Here is a 13,527-nt window from a genome sequence, read left to right on the forward strand (position 1 = left end):
GGGTTACGTGCACCCACAATTTTTACTACTGGTATACAGTGCCAGTTTCTGACTGGGAATTCAAAGAATATATTGGGGTTATAAATACCCTCATTTCTTGCTACTGCCATATAGTGCCAGTTTCTGACTGGGAATTCAAAGAATATATTGGGGTTACGTGCACCCACAATTTTTACTACTGGTATACAGTGCCATTGTCTGACTGGGAATTCAAAGAATATATTGGGGTTATAAATACCCTCATTTCTTGCTACTGGTATATAGTGCCATTGTCTGACTGGGAAATCAAAGAATATATTGGGGTTACGTGCACCCACAATTTTTACTACTGGTATACAGTGCCAGTTTCTGACTGGGAATTCAAAGAATATATTGGGGTTACAAATACCCTCATTTCTTGCTACTGCCATATAGTGCCAGTTTCTGACTGGTAATTCAAAGAATATATTGGGGTTACGTGCACCCACAATTTTTACTACTGGTATACAGTGCCAGTTTCTGACTGGGAATTCAAAGAATATATTGGGGTTACAAATACCCTCATTTCTTGCTACTGCCATATAGTGCCAGTTTCTGACTGGTAATTCAAAGAATATATTGGGGTTACGTGCACCCACAATTTTTACTACTGGTATACAGTGCCATTGTCTGACTGGGAATTCAAAGAATATATTGGGGTTATAAATACCCTCATTTCTTGCTACTGCCATATAGTGCCAGTTTCTGACTGGGAATTCAAAGAATATATTGGGGTTACGTGCACCCACAATTTTTACTACTGGTATACAGTGCCATTGTCTGACTGGGAATTCAAAGAATATATTGGGGTTATAAATACCCTCATTTCTTGCTACTGCCATATAGTGCCAGTTTCTGACTGGGAATTCAAAGAATATATTGGGGTTATAAATACCCTCATTTCTTGCTACTGGTATATAGTGCCATTGTCTGACTGGGAATTCAAAGAATATATTGGGGTTACGTGCACCCACAATTTTTACTACTGGTATACAGTGCCAGTTTCTGACTGGGAATTCAAAGAATATATTGGGGTTACAAATACCCTCATTTCTTGCTACTGCCATATAGTGCCAGTTTCTGACTGGTAATTCAAAGAATATATTGGGGTTACGTGCACCCACAATTTTTACTACTGGTATACAGTGCCATTGTCTGACTGGTAATTCAAAGAATATATTGGGGTTATAAATACCCTCATTTCTTGCTACTGGTATATAGTGCCATTGTCTGACTGGGAATTCAAAGAATATATTGGGGTTACGTGCACCCACAATTTTTGCTACTGGTATATAGTGCCAATTTCTAACTGGGAATTCAAAATGCGCAAGGCTCCCGGAAAGGGACGTGGACGAGGCCGTGGGCGAGGTCGGGGGAATGGTTCTGGGGAGCAAGGTAGCAGTGAAGCCACAGGGCGTCCCGTGCCTACTCCTGTGGGGCAGCAAGCATTGCGCCACTCCACAGTGCCAGGGTTGCTTGCCACATTAACTAAACTGCAGGGTACAAACCTTAGTAGGCCCGAGAACCAGGAACAGGTCTTGCAATGGCTGTCAGAGAACGCTTACAGCACATTGTCCAGCAGCCAGTCAGACTCTGCCTCCTCTCCTCCTATTACCCAACAGTCTTGTCCTCCTTCCTCCCAAAATTCCCAAGCTTCACAGAACAATAACCCCAACTGTCCCTGCTCCCCAGAGCTGTTCTCCGCTCCTTTCATTGTCCCTCAACCTGCCTCTCCACGTCACGATTCCACGAACCTAACAGAGGAGCATCTGTGTCCAGATGCTCAAACACTAGAGTCTCCTCCATCTCCGTTCGATTTGGTGGTGGATGACCAGCAACCCACCCTCATCGACGATGATGTGACGCAGTTGCCGTCAGGGCATCCAGTTGACCGGCGCATTGTGCGGGAGGAGGAGATGAGACAGGAGTTGGAAGAGGAAGTGGTGGATGATGAGGACACTGACCCGACCTGGACAGGGGGGATGTCAAGCGGGGAAAGTAGTGTGGATGTTGAGGCAAGTGCAGCACCAAAAAGGGTAGCTAGAGGCAGAGGCAGAGGTCAGCAGCTTAGGCGAAGCCAGGCCACACCCGGAATCTCCCAAGATGTTCCAGTTCGTACCCAGCCCCGAAAAACTCCCACCTCGAGGGCACGTTTCTCGAAGGTGTGGAGTTTTTTCAAGGAATGCGCCGAGGACAGATATAGTGTTGTCTGCACGATTAGGGGCTCTGAGAAGAGCAACCTGTCCACCACTTCAATGCGCCGTCATTTGGAATCCAAGCACTGGAATCAGTGGCAGGCAGCAACGGCAGGACAAAGGCCACCTGCCGTTCACACCACTGCCACTGCCTCTGCCACTGCCTCTGCCTCTGCCACTGCCACTGCTGACTGTGCTGGCGATGCACTCCAGAGGACGAGCCAGGACACCACTTCATCTGCCTCCGCCACTTTGTTGACTTCTCCCTCATCCTCCCCTGTTCCTGTCTTATCTCCTTCTCCTGCACCATCAAAGGCACCATCAGGCGCTTCTTTACAACAACCCACCATCTCTCAGACATTGGAGCGGCGGCAGAAATACACTGCTAACCACCCACACGCGCAAGCCTTGAACGCCAACATCGCTAAACTGCTGGCCCAGGAGATGTTGGCGTTCCGGCTTGTTGAAACTCCCGCCTTCCTGGACCTGATGGCAACTGCGGCACCTCGCTATGCCGTCCCTAGCCGTCACTACTTCTCCCGGTGTGCCGTCCCCGCCTTGCACCAGCACGTGTCACTCAACATCAGGCGGGCCCTTAGTTCCGCGCTTTGCACAAAGGTCCACTTGACCACCGACGCGTGGACAAGTGCATGCGGACAGGGATGCTACATTTCACTGATGGCACACTGGGTGAATGTAGTTGAGGCTGGGGCTGCTTCCCAAACTGGCCCGGTGTACCTCGTCTCCCCGCCTAACATTCCTGGCAGGGACACGAGAAGAACACCCCCCTCCTCCTCCTCCTCTACCGCCTCCTCCTCCGCCACCGCCTCCTCCTCCGCCACCGCCTCCTTCTCCGCTGTTAGATTGACCCCAGCTACGAGTTGGAAACGTTGCAGCACTGGCGTTGGTAGACGTCAGCAGGCTGTGCTGAAGCTGATCAGCTTGGGGGACAGACAGCACACTGCCTCCGAGGTGAGGGATGCCCTCCTCGATGAGACGGCAATATGGTTTGAGCCGCTGCACCTGGGCCCAGGCATGGTCGTTTGTGATAACGGCCGGAACCTGGTAGCAGCTCTGGAGCTTGCCGGACTCCAACATGTTCCATGCCTGGCCCACGTCTTCAACCTAGTGGTGCAACGTTTCCTAAAGAGCTACCCCAATGTTCCAGAGCTACTGGTGAAAGTGCGGCGCATGTGCGCCCACTTTCGCAAGTCGACAGTAGCCGCTGCTAGCTTAAAATCTCTCCAGCAACGCCTGCATGTGCCACAACACTGGCTTTTGTGCGACGTCCCCACACGCTGGAACTCAACGTTTCAGATGTTGAATAGAGTGGTTGAGCAGCAGAGACCTTTGATGGAATACCAGCTACAAAACCCTAGGGTGCCACAAAGTCAGCTGCCTCAGTTTCACATCCATGAGTGGCCATGGATGAGAGACCTTTGTGACATCCTACGGGTCTTTGAGGAGTCCACAAGGAGGGTGAGCTCTGAGGATGCGATGGTGAGCCTTACAATCCCGCTCTTGTGTGTTCTGAGAGAATCCCTGATTGACATCAGGGATAACTCAGATCACACAGAGGAGTTAGGGATAGCATCCGATCCGTCACAGCTGGAGAGTAGGTACACACATCTGTCCGCTTCACTGCGTTTAATGGAGGAGGAGGAGGAGGAGGAGGAAGAAGAGTTGTCCGATGATGTGATGGTGATACAGGAGGCTTCCGGGCAACTTCGAATCGTCCCATTGTTGCAGCGCGGATGGGTAGACATGGAGGATGAGGAGGAAATGGAGATTGAACTTTCCGGTGGGGCCAGAGGAGTCATGCCAACTAACACTGTGGCAGACATGGCTGAGTTCATGTTGGGGTGCTTTACAACCGACAAGCGTATTGTCAAAATCATGGAGGACAACCAGTACTGGATCTTTGCTATCCTTGACCCCCGGTATAAAAACAACATCTCGTCTTTTATTCTGGTAGAGGGGAGGGCCAATCGCATCAATGCTTGCCACAGGCAATTGGTGCAGAATATGATGGAGATGTTTCCAGCATGTGACGTTGGCAGCAGGGAGGGCAGTTCCTCCAGTAGGCAACCAAGTTCTCACCGGTCCACACAAACGAGGGGCACACTGTCTAAGGTCTGGGACACCTTGATGGCACCCCCTCGCCAAAGTGCCGCCACGGAGGGTCCTAGTGTCACCAGGCGTGAGAAGTATAGGCGCATGTTGCGGGAATACCTTTCCGACCACAGCCCTGTCCTCTCCGACCCCTCTGCGCCTTACACGTATTGGGTGTCGAAGTTGGACCTGTGGCTTGAACTTGCCCTATATGCCTTGGAGGTGCTGTCCTGTCCTGCCGCCAGCGTCCTATCTGAGAGGGTGTTCAGTGCAGCCGGTGGCATCATCACTGACAAGCGCACCCGTCTGTCAGCTGAGAGTGCCGACCGGCTCGCTTTGATAAAAATGAACCACCACTGGATAGAGCCTTCATTTTTGGGCCCACCTGTTTAAAGCACCCCAACATGAAACTCCATGTCTGTACTCAACCTCTCCAATTCCTCCGCATCCTCATACTCATCCACCATAAGCGTTGCACAATTCTGCTAATACTAGGCTCCCTCCACCCTGATTTCCCCCAACTCTGCTGGTTAGAGGCTCTCTCCACCCTGATTTCCACCAACTCTGCTGGTTAGAGGCTCCCTCCACCCTGCTTTCCCACAACTCTGCTGGTTAGAGGCTCCCTCCACCCTGCTTTCCCACAACTCTGCTGGTTAGAGGCTCCCTCCACCCTGCTTTCCCACAACTCTGCTGGTTAGAGGCTCCCTCCACCCTGCTTTCCCACAACTCTGCTGGTTAGAGGCTCCCTCCACCCTGATTTCCACCAACTCTGCTGGTTAGAGGCTCCCTCCACCCTGCTTTCCCACAACTCTGCTGGTTAGAGGCTCCCTCCACCCTGATTTCCACCAACTCTGCTGGTTAGAGGCTCCCTCCACCATGAATTGGTCCAAACTGGGCTGTTTAGCGGCTCCCTCCACCATGAATTGGTCCAAACTGGGGTTTTTAGAGGCTCCCTCCACCATGAATTGGTCCAAACTGGGGTTTTTAGAGGCTCCCTCCACCATGAATTGGTCCAAACTGGGCTGGTTAGAGGCTCCCTCCACCATGAATTTGCCCAAACTGGCCTGTTTAGAGGCTCCCTCCACCATGAATTTGCCCAAACTGGCCTGTTTAGAGGCTCCCTCCACCATGAATTGGTCCAAACTGGGGTTTTTAGAGGCTCTCTCCACCATGAATTGGTCCAAACTGGGCTGTTTAGAGGCTCCCTCCATCATGAATTGGTCCAAACTGGGGTTTTTAGAGGCTCCCTCCACCATGAATTGGTCCAAACTGGGGTTTTTAGAGGCTCCCTCCACCATGAATTGGTCCAAACTGGGCTGTTTAGAGGCTCCCTCCACCATGAATTGGTCCAAACTGGGGTTTTTAGAGGCTCCCTCCACCATGAATTGGTCCAAACTGGGCTGTTTAGAGGCTCCCTCCACCATGAATTGGTCCAAACTGGGGTTTTTAGAGGCTCCCTCCACCATGAATTGGTCCAAACTGGGCTGGTTAGAGGCTCCCTCCACTTTGAATTTGCCCAAACTGGGCTGTTTAGAGGCTCCCTCCACCATGAATTTGCCCAAACTGGCCTGTTTAGAGGCTCCCTCCACCATGAATTGGTCCAAACTGGGGTTTTTAGAGGCTCTCTCCACCATGAATTGGTCCAAACTGGGCTGTTTAGAGACTCCCTCCACCATGAATTGGTCCAAACTGGGGTTTTTAGAGGCTCCCTCCACCATGAATTGGTCCAAACTGGGTTTTTTAGAGGCTCCCTCCACCATGAATTTGCCCAAACTGGGCTGTTTAGAGGCTCCCTCCACCATGAATTTGCCCAAACTGGGCTGTTTAGAGGCTCCCTCCACCATGAATTGGTCCAAACTGGGGTTTTTAGAGGCTCCCTCCACCATGAATTGGTCCAAACTGGGGGTTTTTAGAGGCTCCCTCCACCATGAATTTGCCCAAACTGGGCTGTTTAGAGGCTCCCTCCACCATGAATTGGTCCAAACTGGGGTTTTTAGAGGCTCCCTCCACCATGAATTGGTCCAAACTGGGCTGTTTAGAGGCTCCCTCCACCATGAATTGGTCCAAACTGGGCTGTTTAGAGGCTCCCTCCACCATGAATTTGCCCAAACTGGGCTGTTTAGAGGCTCCCTCCATCATGAATTGGTCCAAACTGGGGTTTTTAGAGGCTCCCTCCACCATGAATTGGTCCAAACTGGGGTTTTTAGAGGCTCCCTCCACCATGAATTGGTCCAAACTGGAGTTTTTAGAGGCTCCCTCCACCATGAATTGGTCCAAACTGGGGTTTTTAGAGGCTCCCTCCACCATGAATTGGTCCAAACTGGGGTTTTTAGAGGCTCCCTCCACCATGAATTGGTCCAAACTGGGCTGTTTAGAGGCTCCCTCCACCATGAATTTGCCCAAACTGGGCTGTTTAGAGGCTCCCTCCATCATGAATTGGTCCAAACTGGGGTTTTTAGAGGCTCCCTCCACCATGAATTGGTCCAAACTGGGGTTTTTAGAGGCTCCCTCCACCATGAATTGGTCCAAACTGGGGTTTTTAGAGGCTCCCTCCACCATGAATTTGCCCAAACTGAGCTGTTTAGAGGCTCCCTCCACCATGAATTGGTCCAAACTGGGGTTTTTAGAGGCTCCCTCCACCATGAATTGGTCCAAACTGGGGGTTTTTAGAGGCTCCCTCCACCATGAATTTGCCCAAACTGGGCTGTTTAGAGGCTCCCTCCACCATGAATTTGCCCAAACTGGCCTGTTTAGAGGCTCCCTCCACCATGAATTGGTCCAAACTGGGGTTTTTAGAGGCTCCCTCCACCATGAATTGGTCCAAACTGGGCTGTTTAGAGGCTCCCTCCACCATGAATTGGTCCAAACTGGGCTGTTTAGAGGCTCCCTCCACCATGAATTGGTCCAAACTGGGGTTTTTAGAGGCTCCCTCCACCATGAATTGGTCCAAACTGGGCTGGTTAAAGGCTCCCTCCACCATGAATTTGCCCAAACTGGCCTGTTTAGAGGCTCCCTCCACCATGAATTTGCCCAAACTGGCCTGTTTAGAGGCTCCCTCCACCATGAATTGGTCCAAACTGGGGTTTTTAGAGGCTCTCTCCACCATGAATTGGTCCAAACTGGGCTGTTTAGAGGCTCCCTCCATCATGAATTGGTCCAAACTGGGGTTTTTAGAGGCTCCCTCCACCATGAATTGGTCCAAACTGGGGTTTTTAGAGGCTCCCTCCACCATGAATTGGTCCAAACTGGGCTGTTTAGAGGCTCCCTCCACCATGAATTGGTCCAAACTGGGGTTTTTAGAGGCTCCCTCCACCATGAATTGGTCCAAACTGGGCTGTTTAGAGGCTCCCTCCACCATGAATTGGTCCAAACTGGGGTTTTTAGAGGCTCCCTCCACCATGAATTGGTCCAAACTGGGCTGGTTAGAGGCTCCCTCCACCATGAATTTGCCCAAACTGGGCTGTTTAGAGGCTCCCTCCACCATGAATTTGCCCAAACTGGCCTGTTTAGAGGCTCCCTCCACCATGAATTGGTCCAAACTGGGGTTTTTAGAGGCTCTCTCCACCATGAATTGGTCCAAACTGGGCTGTTTAGAGGCTCCCTCCATCATGAATTGGTCCAAACTGGGGTTTTTAGAGGCTCCCTCCACCATGAATTGGTCCAAACTGGGGTTTTTAGAGGCTCCCTCCACCATGAATTGGTCCAAACTGGGGTTTTTAGAGGCTCCCTCCACCATGAATTTGCCCAAACTGGGCTGTTTAGAGGCTCCCTCCACCATGAATTTGCCCAAACTGGGCTGTTTAGAGGCTCCCTCCACCATGAATTGGTCCAAACTGGGGTTTTTAGAGGCTCCCTCCACCATGAATTGGTCCAAACTGGGGTTTTTAGAGGCTCCCTCCACCATGAATTGGTCCAAACTGGGCTGTTTAGAGGCTCCCTCCACCATGAATTGGTCCAAACTGGGGTTTTTAGAGGCTCCCTCCACCATGAATTGGTCCAAACTGGGGTTTTTAGAGGCTCCCTCCACCATGAATTGGTCCAAACTGGGGTTTTTAGAGGCTCCCTCCACCATGAATTGGTCTAAACTGGGGTTTTTAGAGGCTCCCTCCACCATGAATTTGCCCAAACTCTGCTGGTTAGAGGCTCAATCCACCCTGATTTTCAAAACAAATGTTGGTGCCAACCTCAACTTACTACAAGGGCCAAATTCACTGCTGGTGACAAGCTCTCCTCACTGCAAGTGCCAAATACACATGTTTCAAGGTGTTTTCCTACTGTCAGAGAGGTGGTATTGAGTGTGTAAAGTGTGTAGTTGTTAGGCTGTGATGTTGGGGTAATAGAGGGTCTTTGGTGTGTTAGATGCCCCCAGACATGCTTCCCCTGCTGTCCCAGTGTCATTCCAGAGGTGTTGGTATCATTTCCTGTGGTGTCATAGTGGACTTGGTGACCCTCCAGACACGGATTTGGGTTTCCCCCTTAACGAGTATCTGTTCCCCATAGACTATAATGGGGTTCGAAACCCGTTCGAACACACGAACATTGAGCGGCTGTTCGAATCGAATTTCGAACCTCGAACATTTTAGTGTTCGCTCATCTCTAATCATTAGCTAACTATGTCAAAGATGCTGTTAGTGCTGCCGTGGATGACATGGAAGTCAGAAAATTCTATATGGCACAATGACAATATGATACATATGCAACCTATGACCATGGTGACTATGATATTACATGTGTGGTTAAAGAAATGGAACAAGGCACTTAGAAGATAGCTAGGAGGAAAAGGGATCAAAACACAGAAAACCAATGACTTTAAAGTAAAGGCAGAACATCAAAAATGATAATATTTTATCCGTATGAGATTAAAGGAAAAAAGGGTTTTGTGCTGACTAAAGTACAGTATAAGCAATTTATCTGACCTCCACATTCTGTATTATATCCACTATTTATTTGAGCCCTTAAACCAACAATAATCTGGCCATTGTATTGAATCCACTATTTATCTTACTGCTGTATCCTCTCTTTATCTGACTCTTGTATCTACCATTTACCTGACTGCGGTACACAGTGTTTGACCCCAGTATTTTAGCTATTCTTCTGAGCAATATATTCATTATTTATCTGCTAGTATCCTGTTTATTGTGAGGTTGTAGATCGGCAAAGTCGACAAAGAAAGGCATTTGTTCTTGTGTTAGCTTACACTAGATTCACACATGCGTTTGGTTTTCCTCCAGGTGTCCACTTGGGGACCCCCAAATGGAAACCTAATCTGCTTATAAAAGTGGTTACCTGTGCAAACCTGTGGACCCCGTAGACTATAATGGGGTCTGCTGGGTTACCACCCAGGTTCTGCCCGAAAATGCTGCTTGCAGCACTTTTCTCTCCGCATTTTTCAAGTGGTGAGGGGATTACAATCCCCGAATGGAGTTCCAGGGCGGGCGTGAACCCAGCCTTAGATTATGTTCAAATCTCTGCACAGATTCTGTCAAAAGTCCTGACCAAAATAGTCCTATAAACTTTTTCATCTAAAAAAAATAACACCAAAATGGAATCCTGATGGACCCATTACAGGATGGACCCATTACAATCATTGTGATCTGTCGGGATTTGTTTATATCCATCATTTAATGCAGAGGTTCCCAAACTTTTTTTTCTCGTAGACCACTTTCAAAATTTTACTGGTTTCTGTGGACCCCCTGCTGCTACATTTCTACCATATTCCCAAAACTCGTCAAAAAATGTGAAGATTACGCAACGTAGACCCCGTTGAGTCTCCTGGTCCACCCGGACCACTTTGGGAATCACTGATTTAATGGGTCAATCTATAGCATGCATCCCATTTTTATTTTCCTATGATGTAACAGAAAAATGGAGTGTATATTACCAATGTGTACCTATCCTTATAATACCCATGGTTCTTGTTATGATTCATAAGTTTCCCTGGAAATTTCTTTGAATGTTTACAACTACTATATGAACAGCGGGCACTCTGACAAGAGTTGTGACAGGTATCATCCATGGCTAAGGCACTGTAGGAGGCACCTAGCCACTCATGATGCATCTGTAACTAGCAAACATTGCCTTGTTATATCAATATTCCTTTACCTATCAAAAAATGTGTGTGTTGTGCATATACTGCCACATAATAGCTGCTTTACACTTTGTAGTGGCTTGTGTAATTAGTTTATTTTATGGTAAAAGATCTGCATGTTCTATAATGACTTACAAAAATGCATTAGATTTAGTAAAACATGAGGAAATCACTCTAAATCCAATTGTATTGTTTGGATGTCAAGATGGTTCTTAAAAGTACATATTTAATCTGATTATTCCTGAATGCTTTTAGAATACTGCATTTTAGTAAAAATACTTCTAATACATTTGGTAGGTAAGTGCTATATATTAATAGTTTTTTAGATTGTCTAGTTCGCTCCCTCTACTATTACATTAACATTGTATTTTCTTCTCTCTCACAGTTGTCATTTACTTTATATTTGTTCTTTACATTAACAGAATACCATCTTTTTCTAAAATACAAATGTGATTTCCATTGTGTTCCATGTGTTATCCATTTTTGCTATCATTACACCCTTACATATTTTTAATAAATTTCTAAAATCTGCTAAAATGTATATTTCGTTCCCTCTCTAACACTGATGCTTGTTATCTCTTTATAGTGTGCAAAATCTATGGGATCACCTACACTATTACCAATGTTTACTCCCCAATTGTGGCTAGGTTCCCTTCCTCCTCTGCGCATCACAAGTTGTTACATGTTGTCACCTCATTCTTTATGGCAATCCAAGCCTAACTACTAACCCCCTGATATATTCCTATACAAATAAAACCCAAATTTCTTATAACACTCAATAAAATCTGTAGGCTTTACATTCAATGCTGCTGTGTGATGTTTGGTGCATCCTCCACCCATATGTGAAGGATTACTCATTTTATTCTCATTCCCATAACTCATACAGAACACTGTAATGTATTTTTATACTACATGCCCTTTGGTGCAAGTGACCACAGCCTCAATAGGTAATGCCTTCCTGTCTGACCACACACCTATAACTTGCTCCCTCAACCTCCAATCTCCACCTACTAGCCCTAGCTCCTGTAGACTCAATGAATCGCTCTTCCTTGATGCTCAATGCTTGACTGACCTTAAATGCTTGATTGCTAACCATTTGCAGGATACAAGCTCCCCACCTACCAAATGGGAGGTCCTGTAATGTGTTTTGAGAGGAGTTCTGATCATACACGGAGGCAGGATCAAATGTGATGAAGGTCACAAGCTACAATCCCTCTTGCAGACCCTGAGCACCCTGGAGGCACAAAAAAAACAAACCCTCCAGAGTGATACCCTTGCCACCTTAACGTTGACTCATCATAAGATCAGGTCACTACTTGAGCACAAGGGTCCAGGAGAGACAATCGGCCTCCCATGTCACTATTGACATAGCCTTTGTCTTTTATTACTATAACTTTCTTTATAGATTGCCGCCGTCCATATCTTCAACCGGAAACTGGACCTCCCACACTCTCTCCCTAAATTCATCTCTAACACAGCTCTACCTCACATTGAAATGGATAAGGCTTCCCTATAGGAGGTAAAATCTGATTGCTTCATGGGGCGCTTCTACAAATCCCTTTGACCAAAGTTATCCCCAATTCTACTAACATGGTCTCCCCTAATACACCCTTCCCACCTCCTCACTACACGCGCATGCCACAGTCCTACCTAAGGAGGGCAAAAACCCTCTACTATGCCCCAGCTATAGAACCATTCCCTAATCAATATGGACTCAAAACTTTTTGCCAAGCTGATTGCCAACAGATTGGGATGCCACATGGGGAATCTAGTACACCTAGACCAAGTTGGTTTTATCCCACAGAGGGACATGTGGGATAACACTCTGAAGGCCTTCTCTGCTATCTACCATGCCCCACGCTCATAGATTCCTTGAAGCTGTACTCTCCCAAATAGGCCTTGGCCCTGCCATGCTTTTGGGAATCCAGGTACTATATGTCTCCCTCCAAGCTCAAATTTGGATTAATGGCACTCTCTCATCCCCTATAACTATTCATATTGGTACCCGCCAAGGGTGCCCTCTTACCCCAATCCACTATCCTTTAGTAATGGCACATCTATTGGTCACCATCCTCCACAACCCAGACATTATGAATTTGCGAGTTCAGGATTTACACTTAAACATTTTGGCATTCATGAACATCATCATGTTATTCGTCACCCAAAAACTGAAATCACTCCCCTCCCTTCTCTGCAAATTGCCACTTGCAGCTATTTCAGCAATTATAAAATAAGTCTTTCTAAAACACATCTCTCAATATTTCCCTCCTGGATTCCTGGTGTACTCGCTCTGCAGTATCTTTCCCTTAACTTGGTTTCCATAGGCCATCATGTACCTGGGAGTTCACCTCCCCAGAACCTTTTCTGACACTGATTCTTTAAATTTCCTCCCTATTTTACGCTCCCTCCAATCTAACATTGCTTGATAGGACACCAGGGGATTCTTGTGGTTAGGCCTCATGAACCAGACTCCTTTAACCATTTAAAAGGATCTCTATAATGCTTCCTAAAGACTTCCTCGCCACAAACCAGAACATGTTCTCCATATTTATCTGGGATTTGAAACCCCCTTTGGATTGCCAAACAGACCATGATCAGGCCTAAATAGAGAGGAGGTTTGGCAATCCCAGACTGTTCCCGTTATTATATTGCTGAGGTCACTACACATTCTTGATTAACTCCTCTAATACTTTTCTGTAGGTATAATTGACATGCACAAATTCCAAAACTACGCCGGTTTTGGAAATCCAGATGTGTCTCCACCACGGTTTTTACTGCAAAGTGGATGTGGGATTCGCTAAAATCCCACCCCCTTTGCCCTTACTGTAAAACACAATTTTTCCTATGGCGTTTCCGCTGCAGGCAAATTGTAGTGTTTCCATGCTGTGGAAACCCCGGCCTAAAAGAGCTCTAAAAGGAGTCTATAATCCCTTACTGCCGTCATGATTTTGTATGCAACAAACCCCGGTTGTTCTGGACTGGCTCAGACCCTGGGTCACATTTGGAGAAAGATTTTTTTTTTTTTTAAACTGAATTAGGCTGCCTTCACACGGAGTAATGCCGGGCTTGTAAAAATCCTCATTCACAGCCGTACATGCGAGCGTTGCGGAAGGC

General features: G+C 47.3%; 1 protein-coding gene across 2 annotated transcripts in view; it reads right to left on the bottom strand.

Annotated features, from left to right (window-relative positions):
* The window catches only part of FSTL5 (follistatin like 5), a 530,583-nt gene that overhangs the window by 40,683 nt on the left and 476,373 nt on the right, over positions 1 to 13,527 (bottom strand). The window lies entirely within an intron of this gene.

The sequence above is a fragment of the Leptodactylus fuscus genome, chromosome 1 (genome assembly GCF_031893055.1).
Source record: "Leptodactylus fuscus isolate aLepFus1 chromosome 1, aLepFus1.hap2, whole genome shotgun sequence".
Taxonomy (NCBI): Eukaryota; Metazoa; Chordata; class Amphibia; order Anura; family Leptodactylidae; genus Leptodactylus; species Leptodactylus fuscus.